Source organism: Diabrotica virgifera, chromosome 6, assembly GCF_917563875.1.
Source record: "Diabrotica virgifera virgifera chromosome 6, PGI_DIABVI_V3a".
Taxonomy (NCBI): domain Eukaryota; kingdom Metazoa; phylum Arthropoda; class Insecta; order Coleoptera; family Chrysomelidae; genus Diabrotica; species Diabrotica virgifera.
The window spans coordinates 129,383,078-129,404,352 of NC_065448.1; the positions used below are offsets into that span (position 1 = coordinate 129,383,078).

General features: G+C 33.9%; 1 protein-coding gene across 1 annotated transcript in view; it reads left to right on the forward strand.

Moving 5' to 3' along the window:
* Positions 1–21,275, forward strand: part of LOC114339632 (glutamate receptor ionotropic, NMDA 2D-like) — a 362,257-nt gene that overhangs the window by 254,606 nt on the left and 86,376 nt on the right. The gene's annotated exons all lie outside the window — the stretch shown is intronic.

Consider the following 21,275-nt stretch of genomic DNA (forward strand, 5'->3'; position numbering starts at 1 on the left):
CATAAACCTTCTATAGTTGAGTCCAGGAATCTTTACCCATGCGTCATCAGTTAAAGCATACGAAATAAGTCGATGATAAGTCGGAAATTGAAATTTACTAAACCCAACAGCAAGTGAGAGTAAGTAGCTACTGCTCCTATCACGGGTTCAAATTTGAGTTATCAAATATATGTTTTATCTTGTCAGGTATTAATGACGCACGTGTAAAGATTCCTGGACTCAACTGTAGTTATAATACAAAAAGTAACATGGTAAGTGAAAAGAGACTTTTTTGGTGCTTGCTTAAATCGGTGTGTTTAACTTAATAACAGAGAAATGGTCGGTTTTAATGGTATAATGCTACAAATATTTTTTTATTTCTTGAAAAGACATTTAAAACGAGTACTGTAAAATGTCGATTACATTCAAACTAAACGAGATGTGCAGAAATGCGAAGTATATTAATTAACCCAAGTTGGAAGGGTTTAAAATGTATGGTTTTTGAAAAAGATCAAATTATAGATCACGTTTTTGAATTTTCTCAAAAATCTTCCTTTTTCTCCTTGTAACTCGAACATGATAAACAGATACAGTAATTAAAAAAAAGCAAAATTATTATCTGTTAATAGCCTATATTTTAAAGATTTTTATGTAAATTTATAATGCTCTCTATAATTTGATCTTATTTTGTTCAAAAAGCATTCGTTTTAAACCCTTCCAACTTTTTGAACATAGAAATAACACTATAATAAAAGGTATTGTAGAAGTAAAACGATTCATTTAAATTCTGGTGGATGAGGGGTTAAAAATACTTCTCATTTTTTCTTATCATATATTAGTCCTAATTTTTAGTAATGAATATAATCAGAAGTTAATTATATCCCTAAAATCGACCATTTCTCTTATATTTTAAGTTGAATACACAGATTTGAGCATGCACGCACCAAAAAAATCTTTTTTCACCTACCATATCTCCTTTTGTATTATAACTAGAAGATTTATGAAGAAATCAATCTCTTTGATTTTTCATAAGCTACAAAAATATTTTATATAGATTTTTTCGTTACATGCATAATTTTTAATGTATTCCGAAAAGGTCATGTCATTGTTCAATGAAAATGGCAAATTTTCGACCACGAATAATTCCAAAATATTGAGTTTATAAAAAACATAGAGAGCAATTTTTGCTAAAAATTAGGTTATCTAACTACTTCCGTGGGTATTTTGACCAAAAAATTTTTCACCCCCGAGTAAGGGTGGAAACCACCCTCAAGATAAAAGCGCTATAGGATATAGGATAGACTTTTTTTCTGGAGCTATTACCCTACTTACTGTGAAAATAGCAAGTAAATTGATGTAGTATGATGGAATTCGGATTCAAATACCCTCATTGACTGTAGTATTAGAATTGTTATAAAAAGAGAAATTCACAAAAATAAAAGAACTAATTTGATCTCCTCTAGTAAAGTATGTATGATTTGTATTGAAGTACTGGTATTAAAAATCTTTTTTAATATTTAAGACCTATATAGTATAATGCAAAAGTATGGAATACATTCATTATTTCTGAAACAGACGACTAAAAAGACCTTAAAAAATTTTAATTTTTGAATGGTCATCAATTGCTTTATATGTGTTGGACATTACGTCATCAGTGTTGGCGTAATGATGATATAATCGAAGATTTTTTTAAATAGACACCGAGTTCCCGGAACACCTAACTTTAAAGGTGTCTTAATATTCTTTGCAACGAGTTCGAATATTGGAAGATTTATTTGTAAAGGGTTAACCAAAATTATGTACCTGATTGGTTAAATAAAATGACTTACCGTATTTCTCATTGTTAACCAACAGTTTTGGTTAACCTTATACATACGCTCCGAGCTTCGCTGGTATCGCCACTTACCTAACGGATTAATATTATACATTTCGCCGGAAATTTCACTGGAAAGAAAAAAGTGTTGCCTATCCTCTGTGAAATTCGCTGGTATGGCTGGTATCGCCATCTAACGGATGACTAGTGTTCCTGTTTAGGTCGGAAATTTAAAGAGGATAGGACAAAAGCAAATAATAATTGTTTCAAACTTATTATTTAATTCTTATCGTGTAATATTTACAACGTAAAGAAGTAATTGGATTTTAATCGATAGTTAATATCAGTAAGAACAGAATTTATTATTCATCATGATTATTTTTAAGATTTTGCTTGTGTTTTTTAAGTTTATGTTGACAGTTAATATTAGAAAAAATTTATTCTGCAAAAACGTATAATAATTTAATATAATTATATTATAATACTTCCTAAATATTAACTTATGCTTTTATTGCACTTAAATAATTAATTAAGAGAGTAAACGTAAAATTTCGGGCCAACTCTTTTTAAATGTATTACTTTTTTTTCAAATCCTGAGAGAACCAATAAGTGTATTTGAAGAATTTAAACGCAGAATGAAAGACTACATTATTATCGAAGTTCAAAAGTTCCTGAAAATTTCTGTTTATTTTAGTCGGTTACAGGGGTGAAAAAAAGTGAAAATTTAGTGTGATTTTTAATTTTAAATACCTATCTCATTCAGAAGAAAATTTTTTGTTTATTTATTTCGGCCCTCGCAAATAATGTAACTTTATGCTTAGCGAGAGGAAATCTGTCGAATACACAGTTAGTATTAATTATTGTAACCAGTATTTTGGCAGTCTTTAATACAACAACTTTCGTAAGACATTTAGTAAAAATTATATGCAGCTCTTAATGCATAACGTCAAATTTCCAGTAAAAATTTACAGACGTCCCCTCTATCTACGAGCTCATAGCGTATAGAAATAAATGTTTAAATAAAGTCATCGCTAGATATACTCCGTCTAATTTACTTAACGTTGCACGTCATCCGCGTCATAGCCCGTGACATCACATGATACCAACACGAAATATTTAGGCGGTAGGTGTGTTCTTTTTTAGAATCATTTTGCCAAGTACACTGGCATTACAGCCACTAGCCATATTTTGTTATGTACGCGTAGAAATAATATTTAAAGATTTCTATTAATGTTAACTTAAAGAAATACACAATAATATTTTTCATTTAATTTGTATAAATGGATTATAAAGCGTTTTTATGAAGCACATTTGTTCGGAACACACTGTAACTGTAATCGAATGAACGTGATATTTTGGCATAAATTGGTAACATTAATTTGACAGTTGCGGTGATGACACTCCATATTTGTTTTTATTCTTTACTATAAGTATTTGTTTCTTTATATTTACTGTTTTTATTATGTACTTTAACGTAAGATTGTAACTTAATTCTTGTTTTCTATTTAAAAAGTTTTTATTTATTTACGATACGTCGATTTGTATTAAACCGTCAATTACCTCATTACGTAAAAACTGATGACGTAATGTTCAACATATATTTAGGAATTGATGGTTATTCAAACAATGAAAATAACGTATTTTAAGATTTTTTTCTATTCTCATACTATAATATATCGATTATGATGTCACTACCTGTATCATAATGAACATCGTTATGATACAGATTTTCATTAAGATACAGATTTTTAACCAATAGAATCGCGATATGGCATTCGCGATAAAGGTGGTACACGCGCAGTGACCAATGTCGAGTCAAATACATACGCTGTGACAGTTCTTAGTATGTAAACAAACCGTCAAACTGACAAACTACTGAATTTATTTGTGTTACAAAATTAATAAATTTGAATATATTTTTTGTTGTGAATGATCATAGAAAAAATAGTGTATACAACATTTTTAAATGCATTTAATTATCATTATGAAGCTCGTACTCTATACGAAACTCACCGCATACGGCTCGTTTCGTAACCCTCATACTCGCTTCGTAATGACCATCATTAAATGCTCGTTGCATAATATATTAAAGTCGTGTGTTTCTGAAATAGTCAATTTATTCCATACTTTTGCATCATACCGTATAATAGTTACTCAGCAGATAATTATTATAAATTATAAGTTCATATTGTGTTTAAGCCGGTTCCCTTTTTTAGCATTGAACATTTTTTATTTAATCTTACAAATAATTTCCCAGATTATGCTTTGTTTTAATACCCGACCATTATACCATATTTCCCGTAAGCTTGCATTCTCAATTTAAGGGTCTTAGTTTAACTAGGTCATCGTTTTGAGATCTGTTTACCGGCAGATCTCTGTGAGATCCCATTGAGCTTATAACTTGTCCAACCCTCCGTATTTATCTGACCTTGTACCGGCATCAGTAAAGCTGTTGAGTGTCTGAGTGCACATAACGAGCTTTAACGGTGAAGTTACTACAACTTACTGAAAATTTTATATAGGGTGTGAAAAGAAGCAGGAGGGTCGAATATTTCGGGAAATTTACATTGGATCGAAAAATTAAAAAACACGTTTTTAATATGTTTCAAAAATCTATCGAGTGCCACCAAACATCATCCCCCACCCCCACTCTGGGGTACGAGTGGGGGCAACTTTAAAATCTTAAATGGAAACCCCCACTTGTCTGTTGAAGATTTGGATTGCTCATGGAAAAATAAGTAAATTTTATGGCGTCATATTCGGAAAAAACGATTTATCCTTATACTCTACGAAAATTATGAAAACGTTCTAATATCTCTGGAAACATCAATGAAAAGCCAAAAAAATGGATATTGTTTTTCCAAAAGCTATCGAATGATACTAAACATCACCCCACAATAGCGAATGACAACTTTACAATATTAAATAAAAACCCACATTTTTATTGCAGATTCATATTCTACTTAAAAAACTGTATTTTGCGATTACACCGCCATCTATTGTGAATGGAAAAATTTCAGATATAACTAATTTACATTGTTTGCTTTGAGAACTATTTCGTTCCTCACTAGAAGTGAAAATTTAAAGGTCAAAATAAATTTTTTGTATCCTATAATATTGTATGAGATATTATCTGTAGAGTGCTTACATCGATTCCTGATAATAGATGGTAAAAATAATGACATGCTTGTACTGGTGATTATTTTAAGAAATAATTTTTAATAAATTAAATTGGTACTAACGAATTTGTGCATATAGCTACATTTTTATTAGTATGTTTATTAGCAGCAGGTATTATGCTAGTAAAGAAATATAAATATTTTTTCAATTCTTAGAACATAAATAATAAGAACCATTGACGGTTTTACCAGTAGGTGCTCTGTTAAGGAAAATGAAAAAAAATTATATAAGTGTTATTTGGTCAAAAACTGAATATGATATCAATGATTCTGTAAACAAAAACCGAAAGTAAACCTAAAATGAATTTGCAAATAATTTTAGTAAACTTTAAAATAAATCTAAAATTTTAAAATTAAGTCTAAGATACCCCTGAATTAAAATGCCAATGTAGCCGATTCTTAAGTAACACTGATTATTTTGATACCAAGGTTCAATATTTATGTAATATCAAACCTACACAGTGTGATGATGCAATTAAGTACCTCTTTGATGCACTGGTTGCTTGAGCCACTCTGAATTTGAGAATAATACTAATAATAATAAATTTTATAATAATTTTAAACTACTAAAAGGGTTTAGTAAAATTGTGGGTTATGGGTTAGGCCACTGTTGCTCTGATAACCTCAATTATCAATTAAATAAAAAAAGAACAGTTGAGAAACCCAAGAAAACTATTCCCAGCAATAATCTTGAGACTTAAACTTCTCACAAAGGTTAGGTTAAACTAACCTAACCTTCGTAGCGGAGATAGCATAAACATGGTGGGCCAAAGAAAAGAGTCTACCTCGATATTTGGCAGTAGTTATTAGATTTTAAAGAAATGTCGAAACAGATCGATTTTTATTTTTAAATTACAATTTTTTGATATCTATTTCATGCTAGTGACGTCATCCATCTGGAAGTGATGACGTAATTGATGAGTTTCTTAAATGGGAATAGGGGTCGTGTGGTAGTTCATTTGAAAGGGTGTTCAATTCTCTATTCAGTAATATAAACAATAATAGCATTCTTTATACAAAGTGGCCAAATAATAATTTTTGAATTAAATTAATTGACGCAAAAAGAAAAATGTGTATAATCTAAACAGTCTCAAAAAAGAAGACTCAGAAAATATAAAATAGAAAAAAAGGTTTATTTGGCAAATAAACATTGCTTTTCACTTAAATTAAATGTTCAAACTGTTAAGAGATAGGTGGGAGGCTGTTTGTGGTTTATTTAACTGAAAAGAAATGTTTATTTCTGAAATAAACCTTTTTGTTTTCTATTTTATGACAGCAGTACAATATATTTTGAGTTAAATAAATTACGTTAAAAATATTTTGGTCACCTTGTATAAATAATGATATCTATTAATGTTTATATTACTGAATAGAGAATTGAGGACACTTTCAAATAAGCTACCACACTACCCCTATTCCCATTTAAATAAATCATCGATTATATATCAAAAAATTGCAGTATACAAATAAACATCTACCTGTTTCGGCATTTCCTTAAAATCTTATAGCTACTGCCAAATATCGAGGTGGACTCCTTTCTTTAGCTTACCCAAGATAAAAGGAATCATGAAAAGTAGATAACTAACAGTTCAGAAAAGGACGAAATAAACCTGGAAAAATCCGGACTATACAGGGAGTCCACAAACTCTCCCGGCAAATGAAGATCGGAGATTTCTGAGATAATTTTAAGATAATTTAGCCCAATTCATCTAGCTCGAAAATGGGAGCTAAGGGAGCTAGAGCTTTTTAAATATGGCGTCTTGTAATTATTTTTTTTGAAACAGCTTCCGAACGCTTCTATTTAGGAAAACGAAAACTGGTACGCTTGTTTATCTTCCAGAGATAAATCAATTTCATCAATTGCGAATTTCTAGTACCGGTCATAGGAGTCGGTTTTGGATAGGGCAACGGTTCTTCTTCTTCTTCTTCTTAACTCAGGCGAGACTCGTTAGTCTCTGGCACTTGGTCATAAGACCTTTGTACCAAACCCTGTTCTTCTCCTTAAACTTTAATAAGTCCTGTGGCCTCAACGAAGGCCAACAGTTTTCTTATTGGTAGTTTTAAGATCTCTTCTGGTTCAAACCTCATTTGACCAGTGAAGTTCTGCCTTACATCATCTAGCACACTGCAATAGCATAGTATGTGTATGGCAGTTTCTTCTTCCATTTCGCACTTTCTGCACCATGGTTCATTCACCTTACCTAGTTTGTATATGTGATTTCTTAAACGACAATGTCCAGTCACCATTTCAGTGACCGTTTTGATCTCTCGTTTATTGAGGTTCATCAAACTGTTCGAGAGTTTTTTATCAATATTCTTGATTATTTTTTTAGTCTGGATTTGCCCTTGAGTGGTTCTCCATTTATTTTGATGATTCTTTATCAGCCATTTCTGAACCTCGTTTTTCATAGCATCTTTAGTGATGCCACAGAAAGGTTCTGGGCCTTCAAAAGTTTTTCTCGAGCCTTGTTTCGCTAACATATCTGCTGGTTCGTTCCCATGCACCCCTTCATGACCCGGCACCCATATTAAAGACACTTTGTTGTCTTTTGCCAGGTTATTGAGGAGAGCTTTGCAGTTTCTCACCAGTTTTTATTTGGTGAGAGGGTTCTTTACAGCCAGAATAGCCGATTGGCTATCTGTGTAAATGTTGATTCTCTTAGCTTTAGGGTCCTCATCAATTATTTCATCAATGCAGGCCACCAAAGCAAAAACTTCATCCTGGAACACCGTTGTATGTTGACCTAGGCTGTAAGATTTATTATAGTTACATGTTTGCCCAAAGACTCCTGATCCAGTACCATGGGCAGTTTTAGATCCATCAGTGAACCATATTAAGTCTCCATTAATGTTTGTGACTTTTTGTTCTCTAGATGGTATAATTGTGTTAATCTTCTCAGTGAAGATTAGTTCTGGTGTCATCATATCTAAGTTCATCATAAAGATGTATTCCTCAAGTATAGTCCCAGTAATGTTTGTGTGGCTATTCAATACATAATTTGGCCTCCAAGTATTGTTTGCTTTGAGCCTCAGGAAGGTCATAAAGGCTACCGCCGAAATATACAATTCCAGCGGAGGGAGACCTGTGATACCCTCTAATGAAGCCGTTCCTGTACTATTCAAGGCTCCTGTTATATTTAGAAGCGCTTGCCTTTGTAGGGTGGTGAGAGTGGTCACACAAGATTGCAAAGCCGTCTTTCTCCACCAGAGTACTGACCCATAAGTAACTGTCGGTCGTATCACTGATGTGTACAACCAACATATCACCTTTGGTTTCAATCCCCAGGTTTTACCTACAACTCGTCTGCAGTTCCAGAAGAGTCGCTTAGCCCTATTGGTTATATTGGTAATATGAGTATTCCAATTGAGTTTCGAATCCAGGGTTACCCCTAGATACTTAACCTCATTGGTTCTTTCCAGTACCTCTCCAAATAATTTCAGCTCACTCAGTCCAGTAAGCTTCCTCTTATTTGTAAAGGCTACCAGTTTAGTTTTAGAAGGGTTCACGGAGAGGTTCTCTTTCAGACACCAGTTCTCTATGTAGTGAAGGGCATATCGCATCTGATACGCAACAGTGCTGGGAAATTTTCCCCTAGTTACTATCACGATATCATCTGCAAAACCCTGGACCCAGATTCCTTGGGCGCTTAGCCCATGAATCAGATCATCGACAACTATGTTCCATAATGACGGTGACAATACACCGCCTTGAGGGCATCCCTTAGTTGCCCTCAGATTTATGGTATCTTCATGCGTATCTGTGGATATTATTCTGCTCTGAAGCATCTGAATAATCCACTTGCATGTTGTGTTGTTGATTTTCTTCCTCACCAGTGCGCTTTGTATAGACTCGATTGAGGTATTATCAAATGCACCTTCTATATCTAAAAATGCAGCAAGGGCGACTTCTTTCTGATGCAGACTCCTTTCGAGTTCCGACACTAGATTGTGCAGGGCGGCTTCACCTGATTTCCCTGCCTGATACGCCCATTGCCGTTGGTGCAGTGGATTTTCATTTAAATTGTTTTTCTTGATGTGTTCGTTCAAGATTTTTTCCATGGTTTTTAACATGAATGAGGTCAGACTTATAGGCCTGTAGGATTTTGCTAAGGTGTAATCTGTTTTTCCTGGTTTGGGAATAAACGCCACCCTTGCCCTTCTCCAAGCTTTGGGAATGTATCCCAGAGCATGGCTAGCTCTAAATATTGTGATCAGGGGACCCATGATTATTTCCAGACCCTCTTGGAGAAGCTTAGGAAATATACCATCCGGTCCCGCAGTTTTATAAGGCTCAAAAGTTTCAATAGCCTATCTGACCTTGTGAGAACCAAAGATCTCGTCAGAGGTCAGCCAGTCCCTTTTGGTTGGGCTATTGTTTGCTTGATGATTGTTATTAGCAGTCAATTGCGTCGACCCTGGAAAGTGAACACTTAAAAGATGCTCTACAGCCTCCTTCTCTGTGTCCGTATACTTCCCATTGGGCAATTTCATTGACTTGGGTTTGTTAATGTTATCTCTTTTGAGGATTCTGTTAACCCTGGCGCTTTCAGGTACACTTTCAATGTTTTCACAGAATTCTCTCCAGGATCTTTCCTTAGCGGATTGGATTTTCTTATTATAGGTTTTCAGTTTAGCCTTATATGCTTCCCAATCACCTGATTTCTTCGCCCTATTGAAGAGCCGTCTTGTTTCTCTTTTGAGATCAGACAGCTCCTTATTCCACCAAGTTACTTGCCTGGGAGGGCGACTTTCTTTTAACGGCCAGTTTTCCTCATATGAGACGACTATTGCATGCTGCAACCAGTCTACTGCCATCTCAACCTCAACATTGTTTTTTGGCCTTTTAGGATAATTCCGTACCCTTGTTCCAAGATCCCTCTTAAAGGATTCCCAATCGGTCACCTTAGGGTCTCTATAGAACCTTGGTTCCGGTTTGACTGAGTTTATCTCAAAGCATATGTATGCATGATCCGATAAGGATAACGCATCCGACACATGCCAGTCAGATATTATGTTCCCAATCCCCATAGAGCATAGGCTTAGGTCGATTAGTGATTCTGCTCTTGATGTCCTGAAGGTGGGCTTATTACCCCTGTTCAGAAGATCAAGTTCAGTAGTGCAAAGGTACTCAAAAAGTAACTTACCTCTATTGTTTGTATCTCTGCTTCCCCAAATGATGTGGTGGGCGTTGGAGTCGACTCCAATGATAAGTTCTGTATGCTTATCATTGGTGTATTCTAGAAGGTTCTCTATGTTAGTCCCTGGAAGTTGTTCTTTACTGTCAATAGGAAGGTAAAGAGACGCAACAATCAACTCTGTAACCAACCCATTGCAATTCAGTTTAATTCTGGCAGCTGTCATGTCTCCCGTACAGAGCTCCATAACTGGTACCAGGTTAAGGTCAGATCTACAAAATATACAAGTTCTGATTTTATTGTCAGGTACTCCCAAAATTAGTTCCCATCCCTTAACATTTAATCCCCGTATCTTACCTTCATTTATCCACGGTTCTTGAATAAGCACCATATCAATGTTTTTCTCAGCTACTTCCTGGCACAAAAGTGCCGAAGCTGTTTTTTTGTGCTGCAAATTGATCTGTATGATCTTAATGTTGCAGTTTATTCATTTTTGGGGTCTCTAACAGGCCCTCTTGTAATTTCTTCCACCTGCATAGATTCCCCTTCGGCCTCCTGCAGTTCGGAAGTAATCGTTGCAGGTTTTGGTTCCCCAATGTTCCCAGCCTGTCTTGCTTTACCCTCTTCCAACGGTATAATACTTGCTCGCTGTAGAAGGTAATAAGGCTTCCATTGAAGCCTTTCGAGCTGTGCCTCTGACTCCTTATCAATTCGGAGACTCACATGCAGTCCTCCGTCAGTTGCTGGTTTGGAACTCAGAATTGCCCAACGACTGGTCCTTAGTTCAGGATTTTGTTTTCCAATTCGTGCCAGTGGCACTTTCAGATCCTCATTTTTAGTCTCTGGAAGGTACATCAGTACACGCTTCGATTTTGGGAGTTCCTCAGCCTTAACGACCTTCCACTCCGTATTTTCTTCCAAGAAATCCTTTGTGATCTTAAAGGACGATCCTCGTCAGCACATATCAACCCATAGTATCCATCCATGAGCCGATTACCTTCGTAACGAGGTGCGCAAGGAACCTCATCGATAAGTTTAATTAGGGCCTCTTTTATTGCCCCAACGTCTTTTTCCGTTACAGATATGTCTGGGTATTCTTTGGGAATTATTGCCGTCTTTATTCCCGTAAGAGCTGCTTTGTAGTTGCTGCTGAGCTTTTTGAAAGAGGCAGCAGCAGTTCTGCTCTTTTTTATTAATTTCTCCTCAGGAGTGCTTCTATCAGACACAGTCCGCTTGACAGCTTGTGTGATTTCGGCATTTCCAGGAGTTTTATTTTGAGGTCTAGGAGGTAATTTGACCTTAGAAGTGTCAATTCCCTGTTCTCTCATTTTCCGAAGCTTTCTTCTCTGTGCCCCAGATATTTTTGGCCGAGAAACCTCATCCTCAGCATCTTTTAAATGAGTCCGCATTGCGTCCTCAGTATTTTTATTATTCGATGTGATGGGATTATTTTCTTCCAGATTCTGCCGAACAGTCTCAGTGGAAGTTTGATTGTTTGTTGGGTTCTCCTGCGAGACCCCTAGGGTTAAATCTTTTAAATTTTTGCATGGTTCCATATTGATCCCACGAGTATGGGAGAAATAAACTGTCCATACCAGCAGCGCTCCCTGTGCCGCTACAAGGCCTTAAATGAAAGGGGGTGTGGCCTGGTTCCCCCAGTCGACCGTTTAAGACAGTTCAATTTAGACACACAACTGCCATGCAGGCCTGGGCACGGTACAATTACACCTTTACCTTGTGTGTTGGGGGTGTAGGTTTAGTGGGAAAAAGGATGAAGGAGGGATAGCATTTTCTGGTTGTACTCGGAGTGTAGGATAGATACAGCTGCGTAGAATGGAGATGTGGCAGTGAAGACCAGAGGGTCTTCTACTTAAATTTACGCCAGGGGAGTGGTACAACCAGACATGGGTGGGTTAACTTAGGGCGGGCTACTTCTTGGTCGCTGAAGCAGTTCATACATTCCTAGTCTCTCGAGTACCTAGGAAAGATTCCCAGATACTCCAGAGAGCTAAGTCGTGACAGGAACCGGTCTGGCGAGGTTGTTTCACATCCTTTCATACTTACCATGCATTAGGCCTTGCCCGTTTATAGGGGATGCCTTCTTTCATCGGAGAGCTCCTTATTAGGGAGATCCCATGCATTCGTACACACATACTTGATCCACTTCCTGCGCCAGACTACGGCCCTATCTGAACAGTCAGCTTAAGCCCCCGAACCAACGTCAAGGTCGTGAAGCCCCTATCGGGGGAGGGCAACGGTTATTTTATCGCATAACTTTGTTGTCTTTAGCTTTTAAACATGTTTGAAATTGGATTACTAAATTGTGAAGTACTCTAGTACTAAAAGGTATCTTCCTTGGTAAATAAAATCACGTTTGCTTATTCCTCATTTTTGAGAATAAATAGGTATGCAGTTTTTAATTAAAAAAAATATTAAATTTTGTGATGACGACATATTCACAGATATTTAGCTTTATTTTTGAATATTTACTTTTATAAATAATTTTTATAAAACGGAACTCAGTACGTACCATTATAGGGCAGTCAATGAGGGTATTTGGCTCCGAATTCCATCCTGCTACATAGATTTACTTGATATTTTCACAGTGAGTAGGGAATAGCTCAAGAAACAAAGTTTACCCTATGCTTATGTGCGCTTTTATCTTGGGGGTGGTTCCCACCCCTTCTCGGGGGTAAAAAATATTTTGGTTAAAATAGCTACCGAAGAGGCTAGAGAACCTAATTTTAAGCAAAAACTGTTCCATAATTATTTTTTGAAAACTCAATACTTTTTGAGTTATTCGTGGTTGAAAATTGGCCATTTTCATTGAAAAATGACACCTTTACGGACGGATTTTTGCGAATACCATTAACCTGTATGCATCTAACAAAAAACCTATATAAATTATTTCTGTAGGTTATAAAAAAATAAAGAGATTCGTTCCTTCATAAAACTTCTAGTTAAAATAAAAAGAGGGATATGGTAGGTAAGAAAAGTTTTATTTTGCTGCATGCTCAAATCGGTGTATTAAACTTGAAATAACAGAGAAACTGTCGATTTTAGGTGTATAATGATACTAATAACTTTTGTAGTGCTTGAAAAGTCCTTTAAAATGAGCAATACTAAATGTCGATTACATTCAAACTAAGCGAGATATACTGCAAAAAAGCTGATGACTAATGTATTTTAAGAAGAAATAAGAAGTATATTACCCCCTCATCTATTAGAATTTAAATACATCGTTTTCCTTGTACAATTTTTATTATAGCGGTATTTCTATGTTCAAAAAGTTGGACTGGATTAAAATGAATAGTTTTTGAAAAAAATAAGATCAAATTATATAGCGCATTTGTAAATTTTCTTAAAAATCTTCCTTTTCCTCCATGTAACTCGAAAAAGATAAGAGATGCGAAAAAAAGAAGCCACATAAAAATATAAGGCTTTTTCAGATAAAAATTTCCTTTTTATTTTTCATCACTGTATCTCTTATCATTTTCAAGTTACATGGAGAAAAAGGAAGATTTTAAGGAAATTTAAAAATGCTCTCTATAATTTGATCTTTTTTTTCAAAAATCATTCATTTTAAACCCGTTCAACTTTTTGAACATAAAATAACACTATAATAAAAGGTTTTGTAGAAGGAAAACGATGTATTTACATTTTCGTGGATGGGGGTTAAAATTACTTCTCATTTTTTCTTAAAATACATTACCTAGTTATCAATTTTGTTTGCAGCATATCTCGCTTTTCAAGCACTACAAAAGGTATTTAGTAGTATTATACACCTTAAATCGACCGTATCTCTGTTATTTCAAGTTGAATACACCAATTTGAGAATGTACCAAAAAACAAACTATTTTTACCTACCATAGGTATCTCTTTTTGTATTATAACTAGAAGATTTATGAAGGCAAGTGTTTCTTTGTTTTTTTATAACCTACAAAAATGTTTAATGTAGTTTTTTTAGTTAGATGTACAGTTTTTAAGGTATTCGCAAAAAACCGTTCAAAAAGGTATTATGTTTCAATGATTATTTCATTCATAGGAGATTCTGACCAATAGAAAGCTACAGAAACTAAATTAAATTGATAATTTTTTGATAATTTTCCGTCGTCAAGTATATTACGTCAGATTCGTTGCTACGAAAAAATACATTCAGTGACATTAACGATAATTAATGTTTTAAAAATTATAAAAGTGATGGCTTTCAACCGTAAAATATTGATAACTGTGTGTTTAATTGTACTAATTTGTACTTACATAAATAAATTACAATAAAATTTTGGTTTTTAACAGTCTTATTCATGAAATAATCGCAACAAATTGCACTCGATCTCTAAAATTAATATAAAATTTTTGCCCTCGTGACACTTTGACATAATTTCACTTGTCTAACAATAAAACACTGAAAACGTTTGTTTTCTATACTTCCACAAAATTTATTATAACTAAGTGATTACAGCTGTTTCGGCAGAGTGCCTTTCTCAAGTGATATAGTTTACCCAAAAGGGCATTCAACAATAGAAAAACAGACACTTCTACATACGCACTTCACCTTCTAGATCATAATCATTCTTTCAATGAAGAGTTTCAAATTCTGCATATTCAAAATAAAGGTCTTAAGCTATCTTTTTTAGAATCTATGGAAATTAATAAACTGAAAAATACAGATATAATTCTGAATGACCAACTCGAGACAAACAGCTCCCCACTCCTCAACCTCTTCAGTTGAAGACTTAAAAAGGCAAACACATTGTAAACTATATCACTTGAGAAAGGCACTCTGCCGAAACAGGTGTAGTCACTTAGTTATAATAAATTTTGTGGAAGTATAGAAAACAAACGTTTTCAGTGTTTTATTGTTAGATAAAATGAACTTCCATCAAGTGAGGGTCGAATCCATCAATTAATTTCACTTGTCTTCGGCTCGTGAAATTAAAACTGTCAAAGTGTCACTCGGGAAAAATTCATTAATTTTAGAGCTAGAGTTTTCAAAAAAAATTTATAGAACAGTATTTGCTTAGAATTAGGTTACCTAGCGAATTCCGTTGTAATTTTAACCAAAAAATTTTCCACCCCTAAGAAGGGGGGGGAACCACCCCCCAAGATAAAAGCACACAACGGCATAGGGTAGACTTTGAATTAGGAGATAAGTAGAGGCTAGGCCCAAAATTTTATTAAAATCCATGTAGTAGGATAGAATTAGGAGGTAATATCATATTTTTGCTCCCATTGACTGGCGTATTATTTTATGAGATGTATTTCTAAATAAATTAATGTATCCGTCAACAAAAATTTAAACTAATTTTTAAGATATTTTGTTTGTCACGTTCTAGATTTTCTAATTTAACTTTCATTTTCGTTAAGTGTTTCTTAAGTTATTAGGACTTAAAACCCATTGAAATTATTACACTGTTAACATAAGCTTGTAAGTCACACCCTTTGTTTTCTTTCCTTCTTACATTAAATACTTTGTACACCAGTTTGTGTACGTAAGTCTGTTAAACTTATAAAAGTTTCTTGACTGCTGTTGATAAAGTTTTAACTTAAATATCAACTACGCCTGAACTCTGCAAATTTATAGTTGGTAACTATAATAAATTTTATTTGTGACAACACCCTTCTTTCGAAGGTTAAACGTGCCTGGTAAATTTTCCAAACAATGTGTCCTTTTCCATACATAAGGAGTGTGCAAATTAAACTTTAATTTCCTTTATGTGAGAGAAATTATTGTTTGGAAAATTGGTTAATTAAATTCTTTTGCTAAAAGTCTGTAATTACATCAAACTAACAAGCTAAAAGTTGTTTTAATCGATAGATTATGATGCCAATATCCTATGTTAAAAAGTTTGCCGAAAATTTTCCATGACAACCTATTTATTTATAACAACTTTTAAATAATTTATAAACAATTGCTTTTTTCGCTTCAAAACTACGTTTTTTATGAATTGCGTTATTTTAAAACGAAAGTGCTCACTTTACGCGTTAAATACAAATCACTGCTAAAAAATTCCGAAAATAGTTATTTATGTACCAAGTCAGTAAAGTTACTCTTTATGGAACGAGTCTGATATAATAACAGAAGAGTTCGATAAAGAGTCTTTACTGACGTGGTGCATACAAAATTTTATCGCCAGCAATTTTATATTGGTTTTAATACTTACTTACAATTTAAAATTTAAGAATTTTTTTAAAATTTTAGACGTAATAAAAATGTCATGACAGTGATGACAGGTGACTTCTGCATTATGGCCGCTTTCTATTTTTAATCGATAGTTATCAATATTGAATAATTCTAAATCGGTAAAGTGTTGATTTATTTTATATGGGCCATTCCACGAACATACGCCTGTTGTGGATTACTTCGACAACGAATATTTTATTGTGCAACATATGAAGTACGAAAGTAAATGGCGCTAATAATTATTCCAATAAACAACAAAGTAATTTGCAATTTACATTCGTTCGTCTTATTTTGCACAGTAAAATATTCGTTGTCGAAGTAATCCAAAACAGGCGTATGTTCGTGGAATAGGGTATATGAATATAATTACAAAATACTACAGAATTTCACTTTTCGACATCAATTTAATTAACACTGTCGTAAATTTTGTACAATATTTTTAATAATTAAAGTAAATAAATTGTAAGTTAACTCAAATAAATAATCGATTACTGCCATCGACCACTTACATTAAATTCCGATTAATCGCGGCAGGTAAAGTAAAATTCTTCTTTCAGTACAATAAAGTGTTACTTTACTGACGCAAATGAGGGCAAATGAGTACAATAATGAATGACTTTAGTGACGGTTGGCGATAAATAGTTAGTTTCCTAACTAGTGCGGAAAGTGATACTTTTCCACACGATACTGCCGTTGGATCCGCTATCGCGTCGTTCAGGCAAGCAGTCTAGTGCGGGAAAGACACTTTCCGCATGAGTTAGGAACAACATTTTTTCTAGGGCTGAACCTTTGGAAAAAAGCCACAACAAGTACAGTTATATCAATTTTTATTTAGGAGTGAAAATACACAAATTAATACGTTCTTTGACAAGGTTGTCAAAACCAAACTTTCAATAAAATTGGTTACCATGACGACGATTGAAAACCACTGGTATTGTCTACTGATTTGACTTTTGAATATTATATCAAAATAGTTCTATTTCAACGAATTATCAGTAGTAATTGCACAAGAGCTCTAAAATTCTATATTAATTTTAGAGTTCGAGTGCAATTTGTCGCGATTATTTCATGAATAAAACTGTCTAAAACCAAAATTTTATTGTAATTTATTTATGTAAGTAAAAATTAGTACAATTAAACACACAGTTATAAATATTTTACGGTTGAAAGCCATCACTTTTATAATTTTTAAAACATTAATTGTCATTAATGTCACTGAATGTATTTTTTTATAGCAACGAAGGGCATCTGACGTAATATACTTAACGACGGGCAATTATCAAAAATTATCGATTTAATTCAGATTTCTGTAGCTTTCTATTGCTCAGAATCTCCTATGAATGAAATAATCGTGTTAATTTCATTAAAACATGAACACAATAAGATAAATTTGAAACAAATTAGTAAATAATATCTAACTATTTGGTTATTATATGTATTATAATATAATATAATGCCATATTACAAGGTATTCTACTTTCCCGTACGCCGTGCGGGAAAATTTACTTTACCGCACTGGTGAGGGAAAGTGCAAATTTCGGGAAAGGAATGTGTGCGGGAAAGTGTCTGTTTTAGCACGGCCGTAAAAAAAATCAATTTAAGCGTTTTTCGAGACCATTTCTCAATAGGTTAGATACAGAATTTAACAGGAAAACAAAAATGAGATGGTAGCTTAAGTCAAATAATTTCAAAATGTGCAATTCCATTTTGATTTTATATGGCATAAATAAATTGTTATACCGTTACCAGTTATTTGCAGTATGGTACAAATGAAAGGAATAAATTCGTTATTTCGTAAACCGGTGACTTAAAGGAAAAATCCCGAAACAGGTCGATTTTTATTTTTAAATTATTATATATTAGCATATATGCCATACTAGTGACGTCATCCATCTGGGCGTGATGACGTAATCGATTATTTATTTAAATAGTGAAACCTCTTTACTCTGGGTATAGAGATTTTTGAAGAGAAGAACTGAATAAAGATGGGTAAAATAAATGATAAGAGATTTAAGACGACAAGAAGAGGGGCTTAGCTCAGGAAAAAAAATTTAAAGGGCAGAGAGACACTAAATCTCAAGTGAGTATTCGGGCTAGCTTCAATATACCGAATATTGGCTTTGGAGATATGAGAAGAAAATTTGGTAATGAAATGAGAGTAACTAGGAAGAAAATGAGACTGTTAATACAAAAATGGAAGGAAAATAGATCAGAATGCTAGAGATAAAATAATATCGAGTTACAACAAAGAAAGAAGAAGAAAAAAGGGCGCCAACTCGAACGAACAACTCGGCTTTCAGAACCAAGAAGTTGGACAGGTTCGAGATTTTGAAGTAACGAACAACGGTAACTCTATGACACTGGTTACAATCACCTGAAATACAAAATACTAAATACTGATCTTGTCTTGCTATGTTATATACTGGTAATACAGACTGAAATAAAACACCAACCTTAATACATACAAATATATTAATAATAAATGTTAAATACTAACAATTTACATATAACGCAACGTGATAACAGTGATAGTGGATGGGGAAAAGATCAAATAGGACCGCAAAGGCCACTTAACAAGCAATTATCCACTATCACTGGCCAAGCAAAGGTATTAAAATCAAAATCCAAAGCAAAAGTCCGTCAGAATAGCACTAAGTCCTTACAACTAAAAAGTTAGTAATTATTTCCTAAATTGAACTACGCTAGAGTGAGATCCACAACAAGAACGCTACGGTTACCAAAAATAATAAAGATCTCACCTAGCAAAAACACTAATAAGTAAATATATAATGAGTTATATAAATGAGTTATATAAATGAGTTATATAAATGAGTTGTATAAATGAGTTGGTCAGTTACTCTTTATATACAATGTAAAAACCTACAAGACATATTCCCTATTTGAAATCCGCGACAAACCTTTAACGACCCCTTCCCGATCAAATTTTTAAGCTACAATTTTTATTTATAATGATTATTGAACAAGACCTAATTTTATTTATTGGAAACTACTACTTCTATTAAATTAAAAAAAAAACCAACGACCTAAAACCCTATCTATCAAGAAATATGTACCTAGTTTACCTCAATTGTATGCATACAAGAAGTTTACAGTGCAAGCAACTATAGAGTACCCAAAATATGTAAATAATAAGATTAAACAACTTATCTTAACCACAAGTCCTATTTAAAAAGGTCCAGATAGGAATGAATTTCCTCTTGGCACGGCAAAAACTAGTGGGCTGCTGTGGTGATAAATCCAATCCTGGATGTTGTGAAATAGGTACTATCCAATCCAATCAAAAGTAACTCTAGGGGTAACCCATACCCTAGCTGCTTACAATAACTGGCACATATTTATATGATGGCACATTAAATGATGATACAATCTATATAAATTGACTAGGCTAAGTGTCTATGTGACAAGTAGCTACGGGACGGAATCTAAAATAAATTTTATCAATGTAATTACATTATTTATAACACTATGTGTAGACAGCACAGGGTCACTGCACTGGAAACCAAAACAAAAAAACTCAGGTTAGGTATACATATGTCATGTCAAACTGAAACTAATTCAAATCATCAAATCAGACATGGCAGGGACATGCGCATGACATGTCTGATATTCGTTAAAACTTTTTTATATTATTACCTCAAAAAAACCTAGAGCAAAAAGTCTAATGAGAAATTGGAATTTAACTTTAGCACTAAAACATATGGCCTTGACTGTTCCTTTGCAAATGGAAATGAATATCCTTACCGTAATATAACTTATAATGTGACATTTAAATTATTTCTTAACTGAAATTAATATCTACAGATAACGAACGAGATATCTAGGATGGTGAATTTGATTTTATAATGAAGAAATAAAGAGAAATATATCAATATACTCACTTGAGCAAAGCAACACATCGGCGGTATTATAACCTTTTTCCTTTCTTGTAAATAAGTCTCCAGATATAACTACTGCTTGATTATTATTAGTATGGGTTATTGGCTGATGTTCGAGGTCTTTTAGTTATATATTTTCCCAATTTTGCCCAAACTCCGTCACCTAAGTAATGACGATGTGTTGCCTCTTTGTGAGTTCGTGACCAACTAAACTAGAAATCGACAATCATCGATTTTCTTTCTATTGGCGCGCCTGTGCACCGAAAAATCGTGGTTGGATCTTCGCGGGCGTCACCCAAGGATTTTGTAGAGGGGTATATTTTAATCCAATTTTAATTAAATTAATTTAATTAGTAGCGTGATCGCTACATTCTCCCTCTTCTCCAGCAAAAAAAAGGAAAACTCTACAAGTTTCCTTTTTTTTTATTTTCCAGAACTAACTGACGCTAGGCGAACCTGAGGATGGACACGGTAAAGGAGAAACGTTGTGGTACAAAACCATAATTATGGTAGGCTCAACCGCCATACTATTTGCTGAGGAGACAGAACAAAAATCAGGACGAAGTCATACAGACAGTATAGAGGCCACGCGAGATATCTTTAATGGTATTTGCAGAAAGTATAGAACATAGAAGGGATGTGTAACTAACCGACATACGTAACTGACTGACATAAGTTATTCAACAAGATAATTTACTTTAATTTAGTAAAACCAAAGATAGAGAAAAACAAATAATTACGCGTTAATCACTAACATTCTAAATATAATTATACAACCTTATAGAGTAAGTCAACTCTTAACACTACTTACTATCTACATTCTCAAGTGTTAGTAAACCCATGATTAAAACTAAATTACAGGTGTGTATTAACAACCCTTAACACAATATAACTAAGAACCATAAACAACAATTAACCTAAACGCATCCTATTAACTTTACCCAACATTGACACTAGAGCGAACAAATTCTATTAATCACCCCAGAATTCAATGAGGGACTAATTCATTAGGACCAGTTAAAACTACATTACTACAAACCTAAACATATATGATATGGTTCCGGATATCAACATCTAAAACTCAAGGTA